This window comes from Pogoniulus pusillus, chromosome 28 (assembly GCF_015220805.1).
Source record: "Pogoniulus pusillus isolate bPogPus1 chromosome 28, bPogPus1.pri, whole genome shotgun sequence".
Classification (NCBI taxonomy): Eukaryota; Metazoa; Chordata; class Aves; order Piciformes; family Lybiidae; genus Pogoniulus; species Pogoniulus pusillus.
The window spans coordinates 7,026,671-7,041,992 of record NC_087291.1 but is presented as its reverse complement, the minus strand read 5'-3'; positions in this window follow the sequence as shown (position 1 = coordinate 7,041,992).

The window sequence follows — 15,322 nt, the reverse complement described above, 5'->3', positions numbered from 1 at the left end:
CGTTAGCAAGGGAGAGCAGGGGGGATGCATAGCAGCTCACACATCTTGCACGTTTTGAGCGTGGCTCCCAAGGTGAAAGGCCAAGTGGCTTCGATTACAGCTGCAGGAGTACAACTGGAGCAGGATTGGCAGCCTGAGTGTGTTCCTGGGACCAGAAAATATGATTGTAATTGTTAGGAATGAGAGAAGAACATAGACAAAGATATTTAATCAGAGTTACAAAAAATACAGCTGTATTCTGTGTGGGTTCTCATGCTTTTGTAATTCATAGAATCATAGAAGCAGTCAGGGTTGGAAGGGACCACAGGGATCATCTAGTTACAACTCTGCTGCCATGGGCAGGGACACCCTACCCTAGATCAGGCTGCCCAGAGCCTCATCCAGCCTGGCCTTAAACACCTCCAGGGATGGGGCTTCAACTGCCTCCCTGAGCAACCCATTCCAGGCTCTCACCACTCTCATGGTGAAGAACTTGCTCCTCACGTCCATTCTTAGTATACTTAATTTTCCAGGTATATCTCTTTTTTTCAGCAGACACTTTACTGGGTTTTCAAATAATATTTACTGTTATTTAGTTTCTTTTAAGATACTTACTGCAGGGCAGTAACAAAGTTTTAGGCTAACGTAATAATAAAGCAGAGGCAAAAGCTGAAATAACTGAAGTAGTGGGAGCTAAGCAGCTTCCAAAAGGTTTGCTAGTTAGAGCAGATGGAAAGAAAGATGAAGTTTTATGTGCCTTCCCTATATTATTGAGTAGTATATTTTAAAACTCCAGTTTGCCCTGGAGTTGCGAAGAACATTCAGTGTGTTGCCAATTGGAAATATGACTGTTTACTTTTAAGTGGCACCTGTAAATTAAAAATTAAGTAGAAAATCAAATTGAAAAGAGAAATTCATTAAATTGAAATAAGCCCAAGTGAGTGAGTGCAATATCTCACTCAAATGAAAAAGCTACAGGGTGAGAGCTTGTTTGCTGGAGAATTTTTAGCCTTTCTATGTCGTTTTGAGCTCAGAAGTTCTAAGTGATATAAATACTTAGAAGTTCTGGCATTTTCAATTACTATTGTTAGAAAACAAGCTCCAGTTTCTTCAAACCTTATTTTGTTGCATGTGTCTGAGTCATAGGAAAAGTCATTCCATCATGTCTAGAGACTGTTTTTATTCAGAGCACTTGTCAGGGGAAAAAAAATAAACAAGTATTAGTTCCTGCCACCATTCATTTTTGAGCAGTTACAACCAATATAATTAGGTCTCAGATTTTTTTCTTCATCTTTTTTTTAAGTCTGAATGAAAAGATATAAGATTATATGTGTCAGTTGCTGAGCATTTGGCATGAACAGCTTTTCCAACACTTGCTCTGGTTATTATAAGGTTAGAGTTGTAAATGACTGCATTCAGCAGCAAACCTGTCAGACTGGAGAGCTTTTCATTAAATGTTTGATCTGAAAATTTTTAATCAGTGCACAAATAAAACAAATTATTAAAGCACTACATCAGCTGCAGTATATGTAATTGGGATGAACGGGGTGATGTAACTGGTGGGGAACAGCACGAGCATTCTTAACAGAAGGCCTGGAGCTACAGAACTTGTTACCACTGGAGATGAAACAAGAGCCTCAGTCTTAACCTGTACCTTGAAAATGGTAAGATGCACCTATTAAAGACACTCTCAAATAACCTGGTGATAAATCATGTGCATTGTACAGCTTTACTGGAGCAGACGGGGAAGGATGGCCTTCTAGAACACCCTGTGTGTGTGAAATGATGCTGAGATGGAGCACATGTTGAAAGCACAGAAGATTTTGTGAAAAGAAAGATGAGTGGCTTACATTCTCTGATTTCTTACTGCTGTTGTCTTTGTTAGATGAAGGTAAGTCTGTAAGATCTACTTTAGGAATTTATCCAATGAAAACTGTTCAGTGACTTCAGTACACCAGTCAGGAGTAGTGGCTGTAAGTGGTGAAACCAATGGGCCCACTGTGACTTCTGTAGTTGAGGCTCTAATACAAGTGTTATTAACATTTTAGCTTAAAACCAGCATTTATTTTAGCTAGTTTGGTTAGTGAAACTTCTGAAAATGGAAGCAACAAGATGTTGCAATTAGACTAACAATTAAAAACAATTAAAACACTTACATGTACCAGACTAAAAACCACCACCATATATCAATTAGACACAGCGTTACTCAGCACTTCCTACCAGACTTCTTTTTGGGGTGATTTTGTTTGACATGTATATGTAGGCTAAAATACAATATTTGGGGGGTTAATAGGTTCTTTGCTTGTTTTCTTTGGTTTAGTTTTTTGTTTGCTTTTGTCTGTCTTTGAATAAATTAATTTAGGAACGCTAATACAAAAGTGGGAAGTTATATTTTGCTCTGAAGGCTGCAATAAAGCTAATGTTTCATGGCTGAAAAGTCTGCCCTATGTCAGCCTATCAGTAGCTGAGAACGAGACTGTTGCCTGGAGGTTTGTGTGCTTGAAGTGAGAAGCTGAGGTAGATGGGTGAGTATTCTCCTCATCAAGCTGAGGTGTAAAATCTTGTCTCCATGCGAATCACCAGAAATTTTATTTGCTGTTTTCACAGGAGCCAGAACTTTGCTGTAAAACATTAGATTTGGCAGCAGCAAGGGATCCCAGCACCTTGTGTATCACAGGATTTACACACCAACCAAATGCCTGTGGGCTTCACGGTGGGCTGCGTGCACAAAGTTTTGCATGATTTTGTCTTCAGTTTCAAATATGGCAGAGGTAGAGAAACTCACACTCTGTTTCCAACTCAGAGACTCACAACAGGAGAAATACATCCTGAAAGTGCAGGATCTGTCAGTTCTCATGACAAAAGCTCAATGCAGCAGACAGGTCTCTAGACACGTGTTAGTTCATGCTCACCACACAGGAAGACATTGAAGAGAAAGGAAAGCAATTTTTGGTCAAAAAATCTTCCAACTCACAAACTCCAATTCTGTTATAGCTGCTAGGCTTTGGTGGTGCCTCCCTGCAGGGTGTGGGACCTGGAATTGTTGCAGCACCTGAGCAGGAATGGTGCTGGGGGGTGGGGGTGGGGGGAGTGTTAAGTGTCTTTGGCAAATATATGCCTTTGAGTACTCTATAGGATAAGGGGATTAAGAGATTTTATTAATTGCATTAAGATGGAAGTTGGTTCAGCTATGGTGCCCTGGGCCACAGGCAGCCCCACGTGTAGCTGCACAGCCTCAACTGGCTCTGTGACTCCCCACCCTGATGGAGGTTCTCTCTCTCTCTATCCCACCATGCCTACTTGAACTGCTGTGGGGATGGAGAATGTGACTAAATATAATTTCCCCTCCCTTTTGGTCTTTACTGCTGCTGCACCTTTAAAATAAAATGTTAGTTTCAATATTTTCTTTTCTTTTAGAGAATGTATCCCTCCCCTTTGGAACAGCAGTTTATATCCTGTGTGCCTTATCTCAGGTAAGATAAAATAGTGGCTTCACTCCATCAGCATAATCAGTTCTGTTAATATCTCTGATTGTAGGCTTGGCTCAGAGTTTACCCTGTGCAGGCTCTGCCTGTGCAGGCACAATCTACAGATACTTTTGAAAACCACCACTTAAAAACAAAAGGAAAGGGGAAAAAGGTCTGCATGATGAGATAGTAGTTTTTAAAGACCTGTTCTAAAACAACAAGAAAAAAATGAAGATGTTCTCCTTCAGTTTCCAATAGCCTTTAAAACGTCTGTGCACTTGAACTTAGCACGTTTTGTCTGGTTTCTGGATTGCTTCTTTTAAACACACTCAAAGGGCGAATGAGTGTGTTCCCCTGGGGTCCTGGCTACCCCAACATTCCTCTCACGCCGTTGTTCCAACGGGAGAGAAAAGGCGCGGAAAGCCTGATTCCCTCCTCGCCCTACAGGCGTGAAAGGGGTGGGGAGGGGGCAGAGGGTCCTTTCGGCACCGGGGTGCTCCGTGCAGATGCCCTCGGGGGGGAGCACAGAGTCCTTTCGGCACGAGGCTACTCCGTGCAGATACCCTCAGGGGGGAGCACAGGGTCCTTTCGGCACGAGAGTGCTCCGTGCAGATGCCCTGGGGGGGGGGAGCACAGGGTCCTTTCGGCACGAGGGTGCTCCGTGCAGATACGCTCAGGGGGGAGCACAGGGTCCTTTCGGCACGAGGGTGCTCCGTGCAGGTACCCCCGGGGGGGGAGCACAGGGTCCTTTCTGCACGAGGCTGCTCCGTGCAGATGCCCTCGGGGGGGAGCACAGGGTCCTTTCGGTACGAGAGTGCTCCGTGCAAATGCTCGCGGGGGAGCACAGGGTCCTTTCTGCACGAGGCTGCTCCGTGCAGATGCTCGCGGGGGAGCACAGGGTCCTTTCGGCACGAGGCTGCTCCGTGCAGATGCTCGGGGGGGAGCAGAGAGTCCTCTTTCTGCACGAGGCTGCTCCGTGCAGGTACCCCCGGGGGGGAGCACAGGGTCCTTTCGGCACGAGAGTGCTCCGTGCAGATGCCCTCGGGGGGGAGCAGAGAGTCCTTTCGGCACGAGGCTGCTCCGTGCAGATGCTCGGGGGGGAGCAGAGAGTCCTCTTTCTGCACGGGGGTGCTCCGTGCAGATACCCCCGGGGGGGAGCACAGGGTCCTTTCTGCACGAGGCTGCTCCGTGCAGATGCCCTCGCGGGGGAAGCACAGGGTCCTTTCTGCACGAGGCTGCTCCGTGCAGATGCTCGCGGGGGGGACACACGACAGGGTCCTTTCGGCAAGGGGGTGCTCCGTGCAGATACCCTCGGGGGGGAGCACAGGGTCCTTTCGGCACGAGGGTGCCCCGTGCAGATGCTCGCGCGGGGAGCACAGGGTCCTTTCGGCACGAGGCTGCTCCGTGCAGATGCTCGCGGGGGGATCGGTCTGGGGTTGGCTCTGTGCTTCCCGCCCAGGCAGTGGTAACTCTGCTTCTTTGTCTAGGAAAGGTATGAACATTGGGGTGCTTCCCGCCTTGGGGTCCCCTCCTTAGAGCTCTCCCCTGCCTGGATAGCTCCTGCAGGTATGAACATTGGGGTGCTTCCCGCCTTGGGGTCCCCTCCTTAGAGCTCTCCCCTGCCTGGATAGCTCCTGCAGGTATGAACATTGGGGTGCTTCCCGCCTTGGGGTCCCCTCCTTAGAGCTCTCCCCTGCCTGGATAGCTCCTGCAGGTATGAACATTGGGGTGCTTCCCGCCTTGGGGTCCCCTCCTTAGAGCTCTCCCCTGCCTGGATAGCTCCTGCAGGTTTGAACATTGGGGTGCTTCCCGCCTTGGGGTCCCCTCCTTAGAGCTCTCCCCTGCCTGGATAGCTCCTGCAGGAAGTCCCCTGGCGCTCCGAAGGACAAGCTCCTGAGGGGCAGCACCGTCCCCACCTTAAGCACCCCTTTTGTGCAACCTGAATAGGCTTAACTGGCGTCGGATGTCTTTTGAAGGAGAGCTGACAAGCGTCTGGACCGCCCTTTCTCTCAGCCAGCCTAACTCACCTGTGAGTAGTGTAACTTTCTGCTCAGCCTGATTGATGGTGGGAAAAGCTGTGTTTATAGCTTAGCACTTTCCATTTTCTGACTCCTGAAATAGCCAAATTTATCTACAGTATCCTTGTGAGATATTCTCAATCAAACTGAGTCTGCTAATTAAACTGAATTAATGTCTGTATGTAGTTTTGGGGGTGGGTTTCAGGAAAATAATTCTGGTTTTTATATATATATATTCCTGACTCGGCTGCGTTAATTCCCTGCCTCCACAGCATGTGCATATGTGCTCAGCAAAAAAAGTTTCCAGTTACAGTGTGCAACATTGAAATGTGTTTCTCTATAAATGGGAAAAATAAAAGTAGACGCAGGTATTCACCACCCTTGAAGAAGGATGATTTTGGTATGGCCAAGTGTCTAATAATAGAATCAACCAGGTTGGAAGAGACCTCCAAGATCAGCCAGGCCAACCTAGCGCCCAGCCCTAGCCAGTCAACCAGACCACGGCACTAAGTGCCCCATCCAGGCTTTGCTTGAACGCCTCAAGGGATGGCGACTCCACCACCTCCCTGGGCAGCCCATTCTAATGCCAATCACTCTCTCTGGCAAGAACTTCCTCCTAACATCCAGCCTAGACCTCCCCTGGCACAACTTGAGACTGTGTCCCCTTGTTCTATTGCTGGTTGCCTGGGAGAAGAGGCCAACCCCCACCTGGCTACAACCTCTCTTCAGGTAGTTGTAGACAGCAATGAGCTCTGCCCTGAGCCTCCTCTTTTGCAGGCTGCACACCCCCAGCTCCCTCAGCCTCTCCTCACAGGGCTTGTATTCCAGGCTCTTCACCAGCTTATCCCCTTAAGCTCTGGTAGCTTGTATTTCTTCTCTGATTCTCTGAAGATCACAGAATCACAAAACGTTAGGAGTTGGAAGGGAGCTTATAAGATCGTCTAGTTCATCCCCACTGACAGAGCAGGATCACCTATACCAGATCACACAGGAATGCACCCAGGCAGGTTTTGAGTATCTCCAGAGAGGGAGACTCCACATAGTACATCTCACAAATTGCCTGGCTAATTTCTATTCCACTTTCAAGCCCAATGCTTCAAAAAGAATTTAACCTCCTTAGGAAATGCTTACCTCTGCTCCAAAATTTCTCCTGTCCAGAATCTTTCCTTTCTAGAAATATTCAATGCCAGCAGCTTTCTAGACAATCTTTGCCTTCATAATTTTATTCCTGAGTCATCAACAGTTCCAGCATTTATCTGTGTGTACGTTTTAGTAACTCACAGCACCTCTTCACCATCTCTGATCATCTTACCTGATGTGTCCTGTACGTCCTTCCTAGTAGGGAAAAACTGGAATGAGTCAGCAGTTCATAGTAAAACTTGTATGAGCATCCCAGAGTCTAGGATTTCAGTGTAAGTCTTTTTCCTCTTGTGTTTCCAGCAGGCTTTTTGCCATCTCTTAAGGCTTTCCACAAATAATTTGATGTCTCAATCAGTTGCAATGGCTTTCTTTTGCTACGCTCTCCTGCATGAATAAGCTCTTACATGTCTGTATTTTCCTCTCTACTGCTGTCTGGCCATTTCATGTCCATTCTAACTCTGTGATCTTTACAGTGCTGTTTCTTTTGTGCTGCCTTGTGATGAGTGTCGTTGGATCTTCTGGCAGGATTTCTGTCAGTCGTCTTTCCTGACATGAGCTATTTACCTTCACTGCTAAAACAATACATGAAACTGCTTGCAATTACAGCTTCAGAAAAACCAAGTTATCTCTTTTTCCTCAATGCACCTGTATTTCCTAAAGGCCTTTCTAGTCAACCTTGCTACAGCTGAATGATTTTCAGTGGTGCTGCTGGCTTAAAGGGGAGATATATATATAGATATATATATATATATATATATATATCCTGGATATTTGAGTGCATTTGTCTTTTCTAGCAGCAGAGAATATGTGTTAGTTTGAGCCTAGCTGGGATACTTTAGTGAGTAGAATTAGATTATAAGCTGTGAAAAGGAAGCAATGGTGATGTCTACTGCACTCACAGGCTTGCTGAGATGTGTAAGAGCAAGAGCACAAACATAGATGAAAGAGTCTCTCTCTGGGCTTTGGGCTGCACTTTTCTCTCTAACTTGCTGCCTGACTAATCCATCTGCTTCCTAACCCCCCTGGCTGACCCTCCAGACTCACCTTGAACATAAGGCAAAGTCTGGGGTAAGGTAGAGGGGTGGGAACAGCTGGAAGGTGGTTGGGAGCCCCTCCTGGGGACTCTGGTTTCTGGGAGGGCTGTTGTGTTTCTGTGTTACTTTTTACCTTTCTGTATATAGCTGTATAGATTGTAAACGTCTGATTGCGTATTGTGCTAAGCTGTAAGTAGAAAGCTTCATTCCATTTTCTAGAGTGGCTGAGTCTAGTCTGGGTGATTTTCTTAAGTATGGGGGGCAGGTAACACCCAAACCATCATGGAATATGAAAAGCTGGTTTATTCCCCATCCTGGTTTCTCTTCAAGGCCTGATATGTCCATTTGAGCTGTACTTGTGGGCACGATGGTTACTGTTCTTGATTCATGTGGCAGTTACTCATATAAAATTGCCTTGAATTTAATATGGACGTTCATTGAGTTGGAAGGTTGAGAGTTGACTTCCGTCCTTCCTTGTCATTCACTCATATAGAGCTCCATCCACTCATAGAATCACAGAATCATAGAATCAACCAGGTTGGAAGAGACTTCCAAGATCATCCAGTCCAACCTAGCACCCTGCCCTAGACAGTCAACTAGACCATGGCACTGAGTGCCTCATCCAGTCCTTTCTTGAAGACCTCCAGGGACGGTGCCTCCACCACCTCCCTGGGCAGCCCATTCCAATGCCAATCACTCTCTCTGCCAACAACTTCCTCCTAACATCCAGCCTATACCTACCCCAGCATAACTTCAGACTGTGTCCCCTTGTTCTATTGCTGGTTGCTTGGGAGAAGAGGCCACCCCCCACCTGGCTACAATGCCCCTTCAGGTAATTGTAGACAGCAATGAGCTCTGCCCTGAGCCTCCTCTTCTGCAGGCTGCACACCCCCAGCTGCCTCAGCCTCTCCTCATAGGGTTTGTGTTCCAGGCCCCTCACCAGCTTTGTTGCCCTTCTCTGGACAAGTTCCAGCACCTCAACATCTCTCTTGAATTGAGGGGCCCAGAACTGGACACAGCACTCAAGGTATGGCCTGACCAGTGCTGAGTACAGGGGCAGAATAACCTCCCTTGTCCTACTGGCCACACTGTTCCTGATGCAGGCCAGGATGCCATTGGCTCTCTTGGCCACCTGGGCACACTGATGACTCTTCTTCAGCTACTATCTATCAATATCCCCAGGTCCCTTTCCTCCTGGCTGCTTTCCAGCCACTCAGTCCCCAGCCTGTAGCGCTGCTTGGGGTTGTTGCGGCCAAAGGGTAGAATTCTGCTTCCTTGTAATTTATTGATGGGATCTTGCAATACATTTATGATGCCTAATATACTGAGAATATACATTGCTGTCAAAAGAAGGAGTTAATTTGCTGTATCATTCTGTATCAGGTAAATCTGAATTGAAATATCTTTTTAATTAACATCATATGTTAATTTGGTTCCTAGTGTTGCTATCAGCTAAAGTTCAGTGTCATACAAGTATGTCTCATATTTGTTACTTTGTGTAATGTACAGCAAAAACCTCTCCTTGGAACTTTTACTGCATTTTGTGTGCCTTGTATTTTAGAAACTTTTTTATTTGCTCATCTTGAATACTGCATTGCAAATATAACTGTCTACAGAGTATACAGTGTGTTGCCTGATCCATGAGAGGAGGGGGGAGAAAAGGAAATCAGGATTCATGCCATGTACTTTGTCTATTGTCCTACTTCTCAATTTTCTGTCACTTTCATATGTCATTTCTTCTTTTTTTTCATATCAGCATGATGAAGTTTGGAGACAAATTTGCCACATGGCAAATACATATCTGTCTTTTTTTCTTGCTATGTCATATAAGATTAACAAATGCCTCCATTTCAGCAATGAAGATATTTGAATGTTTTTCTTTTTCAACCAATTAATAAAACATGGAGAAGAGACTTGCAAAAGTAACATGTGAACCATTTGGAAAAAGATTAAGGTGAAACTGTTGTATTTGTTAATGTCAATTATGGAACTTGCTTTGAAAAGTCATCTGGAATTCACCTACATGCAAGTAGCGCAATGAAGCTGGTGAGGGGTCTGGAACACAGCCCTACAAGGAGAGGCTGAAGGAGCTGGGGGTGTGCAGCCTGGAGAAGAGGAGGCTCAGGGCAGAGCTCATTGCTATCTACAACTATCTGAAGGGAAGTTGTAGCCAGGTGGGATTGGTCTCTTCTCCCAGGCAACCAGCAACAGAACAAGTCTCAAGTTGTGCCAGAGGAGGTCTAGGCTGGATGTTAGGAAGAAATTCTTCACAGAGAGAGTGATTGGCATTGGAATGAGCTGCCAGGGTGGTGGTAGAGTCACCATCCCTGGAGGTGTTGAAGCAAAGCCTGGATGGGGCACTTAGTGCCATGGCCTAGTTGATTGTCTAGGGCTGGGTGCTAGGTTGAATTGGATGATCTTGGAGGTCTCTTCCAACCTGGTTGATTCTATGATTCTATGTTTTGTAAATGCTTCGGGTTTTTGTTAGAAGTAACTAGGAGAGGCATTAATGCCCAAGCCTCAAGCCTCCAAAATATTTGCAAACTACTCCAAGTATTTTGCTGTAATATTTTTCCAGTGTAGTCACTCATTGGACCCTGTTCCACTTTAGCAATTGTTTACAGACATGGGATGAAAGGTTTGCCCTACTGAATCCATGGGAATTTTCCTAATAACTGCAGGGAAGCCAGGATTTTACCTGTGGATTTAGAGCAGCATCACGCAACAAACTGATTCTGTACTTCAGATAAAATAAATCCCATGGTATACTCTGCACAGGAACAAAAACAAAGCTATGCTTTCTCTGACAATGGGTTTGTGCATGCGTAAGCTTTTGAGTGAATCCATGTTTCTGCACCTGTTGGGGTAAAAGCAGTAAGAACTCATAGTGCTGCTGTTGTTTTGGTATGTGTGTCTAATTTGATAACACACACTGCAGTAGTTCATCCTCAATAGAAAATCGGTAGTTAAAGGCTTTTTTTCATAGGCTAGGACTATAATCTCTGTGTCACATGTGAAAGTACCATGTAATTGATACAGTCATGATGTCAGCAGTAGATTAGGGCAGTTCTTAGTGACAGATGAGGTTTAGTAGTGCAGAATGGTTTTTTGGGGGTTTATTTGATGTAATTTTTAGTAGTTTTCTTCTTAATAAGGAGAAGAGGAGGCTCAGGGCAGAGCTCATTGCTGTCTACAACTACCTGAAGGGACATTGTAGCCAGGTGGGGGTTGGCCTCTTCTCCCAGGCAACCAGCAACAGAACAAGGGGACACAGTCTCAAGTTGTGCCAGGGTAGGTATAGGCTGGATGTTAGGAGGAAGTTCTTCACAGAGAGAGTGATTGGCATTGGAATGGGCTGCCCAGGGAGGTGGTGGAGGCACCGTCCCTGGAGGTCTTCAAGAGAAGCCTGGCTGAGGCACTTAGTGCCATGGTCTGGTTGACTGGCTAGGGCTGGGTGCTAGGTTGGCCTGGATGATCTTGGAGATCTCTTCCAACCTGGTTGATTCTATGATTCTGTGATTCTAACCCTTAGGTTGGCATGGCTTTTTATTTCTTCCTCATGGGACTGCTTTTTGTATGTATCTAAACCAGATTGCACTAACTTTCTTTGCTGGCACCTGTGTGAAAGGCTGCCAGTGCTGCACTGCCGCTCTGTTTTTTCCTGCTGCACTGTCACAGTTATGAACTTTGCAATTACATGGGAACTATTAGAGTTATTTCATATCTCCTTTTCAGCTTTTTGACTAGAAATTTAGGCATAAATTTGACTCTCCCTGCACAAAGTCCAGCTAAGCAGACTATGCAGAGGACTTACAGGGCTTGTGTACCTGATTGATACATCTTTAACCATTATTTAAGCTTGCAGGTGCTAAGTAAATCAGACACTCTGCCATTTAGATCAGAGAGGAATGTTCAGCGTTAGGTGATTTGATGCACCACAGGTAACCTTCCAGGAAATGGAAATGAGATGGCAACATTTGGCTCACCCAAATTCCAGTCACTTTGCCTTTGCAGATAGTCTCAAAGAGGACAGGAATCCATTATTAGATCCATGTCCAGTTTTACATAGTATATGTAGGAGTGTCAGAGTCTAGGATGTCATTGAGAAGTAAGAGAGAATTAAGATTTCAGTTCGATGTTGTGAGGAGGAAGTTCTTCACCATGAGAGTGGTGAGAGCCTGGAATGGGTTGCCCAGGGAGGTGATTAAGGCCCCATCCCTGGAGGTGTTTAAGGCCAGGATGGATGGGGCTGTGGCCAGCCTGATCTAGGGTAGGGTATCCCTGCCCATGTCAGGGGGGTTGGAACTAGATGATCCTTGTGGTCCCTTCCAATCCTGACTGATTCTATGATTCTATGAAAATCAGGAGGTATAAGTAGGCATCCTTATTTCCAAAAAACATAGAAAGGTGGCAATTAATGACTGTTATGTGACCAAATATGCTCCCATGTAATTCCATCCTAGAGACATATCTAGAAGAAATAGGACCTTTGAGCCTTCTCTTGCAAGGCATTCTTTTGCATAGCACATGCTCATGCTGACACTTGGCTCCCTTTATGTCACCTGCTTAAGAGAGACAAATGTCATTAAGTAAAGGTGAGACCATCAGAGGAATGAGCGAGGAGATGTATTTACAGCAAAGAAATGCAGATATGACTTGCTTGGTATCCCACAGAACTGTTTCACATCCCTGTGATGTATCACACTTCCTTTTCTCTCCAGCCTACTGGAGAAATAATATGATTGAGCAGGAACATTGCTTACTATTTATAATTCAGCTAATGGAAGGTTTTCTTAAAATATTGAATATTACTTAACTTCTGGTTAACTCTGCTTATTCTCCCAACTTCTCTCTCATCCTTAAGACTGGTTGGTACTTCCTAGTGAGCCCCTGAAACCATAGAGAATACTTGGTTCCCTTTGCTTATATCCCTTTCAGTCTGTTACTAAGATAAGTAGAAATGAGATCTGAACAGAGACATAACTAAAGAATCAACTGTTGCATAAAATCACCAGATTTATGTTTGTTCAGGATATCACTAGGATTATTATACATTGAATAGCATAATTTGTACCCCCTTTTAAAATGAATTTTACTATCATCATGGATTAAAGCATATGTTAAAATCTAGAAATCAATTTCCCCCCCTTTCCATTCTGTTTTTAAGGCTTCACTTCTACTGACTAGCATAGATCTTCACTAAAGATAAAAGAGTGCTGAATGATTTTTTTTTGTGTTTTTTTTCCCCTACTTTTTGCAGGTAGTTTCATGTGATAAATGTGGAGAGCTGAAGTTTTAGTAGCATGTAAAGAGGTGAATAAATTACTGTTCAATTAGACTAAAAGATATTACTGAAAAGTACTCGTAACGACATAATTGCAAGTGCCAAAGCTGAGAGCAACACTCAACACTGGCAGCAGCTTAGTTAAACATGTGGTTAATGATGTTAAAGGAAGAACGGGTATGTAAAATACTCAGCTGTGCCAGCAGTAAATATTCATTTTATGTGGCAGCAATAGTGTCTTACTGAGACTGATATTTGACATTCAAAACTTCTGTAATTCTTTGAATATCTTCCTAATGATTTTAATGATGCAACAAAGATTTCAGGTGTTTGCTGAAGCAGCAGTACTGTCTTTTACTATCCATCTAACTCGTTTCACTGAGTAGTTTTCATACCAGTTAAGATACTACCGTAAAGAGTATGCAGTTCTTTTGGAGTTTTAGAGAATAAAAAAAATGACAAAGACCTATCTGGGAAACGTTTATTAGAACATATAAGTATTAAGTAGGGATTTACTGCCAGAAGAAAGCAGCTTTATGAAAGCCTGAGTGTAAAAAGAGAAAAGCAGCATACGACTTTCTACCTTTAAACTAGTTATGAAACAGCATTACAGATAAAACAGGTAGTGCCTCATGTAGTTGGTTGCTCAGTACTTCTCATTATAAATGTCTTTAATCACTTAAAAACATTGCCAAGTTTTGAACCATTCACAGTGGAGTTTTCCATGGCAGATACTTGCCCGAGGCAAAGTATTTGGAAAGCTGCTTCCAAAATTCAATCACTCCAGAAACTATATTCCAGAAAGGGTAAGGTCCCTTGCCTAATATTATTCCATCTCTTACAAGGATTTTTTTTCCCCCTTGCTGGGAACATCTAGTGCTTTTGGAGCAGGACCCTGAAGTTCTCACTGTCATGGGAGGTGTCTTTGATCAGCTTCTAAGATTTGCCCAAATTTGTCCCCCATACAGGGCACGTTCTCAAGTTACGGCTTGTCAGCTGAGCTGCGGTAACTGCCTACATTCTGCCTTTGCCGGGTGGAATATGCTAATCGAAACCATCTTTACAGGAATTCCTTTTAAAGTTGTTCTTCACGGTGACAACACACAAACAGCAGGCATCAGCTCAGCTGGAAGGCAGCAACTTCACAGGCAGGAGAGTTCCTCTTGTGCTATCATCATCCTGCAGTCTGCAGCCAGAAAGAAATTTGCAATTACATTTTCTTCATGTCCTTTCTCTCTCTGTGTCCACAGGCTGGAGGGGTTGACACACTTGCGTCTCTGCGAACTGCTCAACCAGGAGGCACTGAAATGAGCGTAGAACAAGAAAACTGCCTCTCAGTGCTCCTTTCACATCTCCATTCAGAGACTGGAGTGGTTGCCTTAGGATGGAGAGAATGTTGGCAACAGGCAAGCAGAAAGTGGAAATAGAGAAGGAAAAATCTTGACCAGACCAACAGGATCTGAGAGTGACAAGCGAAGCAGATGCCAGGCATGGGAGAAGTCAACAATATATGACATTTTTTCAGCAGATTTAAAATGGAGAGGAACTGTTGATGCTGTTCTATACTCATTCCGCCTCGGGACTACAGCTCATTTCAAGAGTCAAGAATCTTCCCTCAGGACCTGAGACTCATTTCAGGAACCCAAAATCTCTCTCCTCTGCTGTCAGCAAAAAAACAAAGCAACAAGATATCAAAGTATTTGCCACCACTCTCCCAGTAGCAGACACACACGAACTACTGCTGCAAGCTGCCTATCTCTTTAAGTGCTAGCAATCTGTCCCAATAGGTAAGTGGCACGTAAAGTTACTGATCTGACTAATGTAGTGTTCCTGTTCATCTTGCTTTTAAGATGAACAACACTCTGGGCAGGGCAGAAAGATGAGCAGAATGTTCAAGTCAAGAACTTTACACATACTTTATTAGGTTAAAGCACAGTGCACACCCAAGGTTGGTCCACTTACTACATCTGTGTACAAGTCACATAAGGGTCTAAAAAGCCATTTGTAAGAAAGAATCACCACCAGACAAGATGAAACTATTTCTAGTGCTTCGCTTAGCATTTAGTTTGCTTATGTCTGTGTCAAATTCACCACAATGCATTCTGATCACACAGGTACCTGGAAGAATTCGGGCCCTGCTATCCTTGACTAGCATCTGAGTTCTCCTTTTGCCAGTTCCAGTTTGGTTTCATTTTAAAAGCTGGAGGAAAAAAAACATTGCACCTACCCTAGGAAAACCCATCGATCAGCTACAGTCCCAGCTGCATGTCCGTAAGAAGTGTGAGTACATAAATTGTGTGATGAAATCTCAATGAGAGATGCAGAGCTGCTTCCCACACTTAAATCTTTTTATCATGGCCTTAAAAACCTGCAGCGTTTCTGCATGTTAAAACCCTTCCT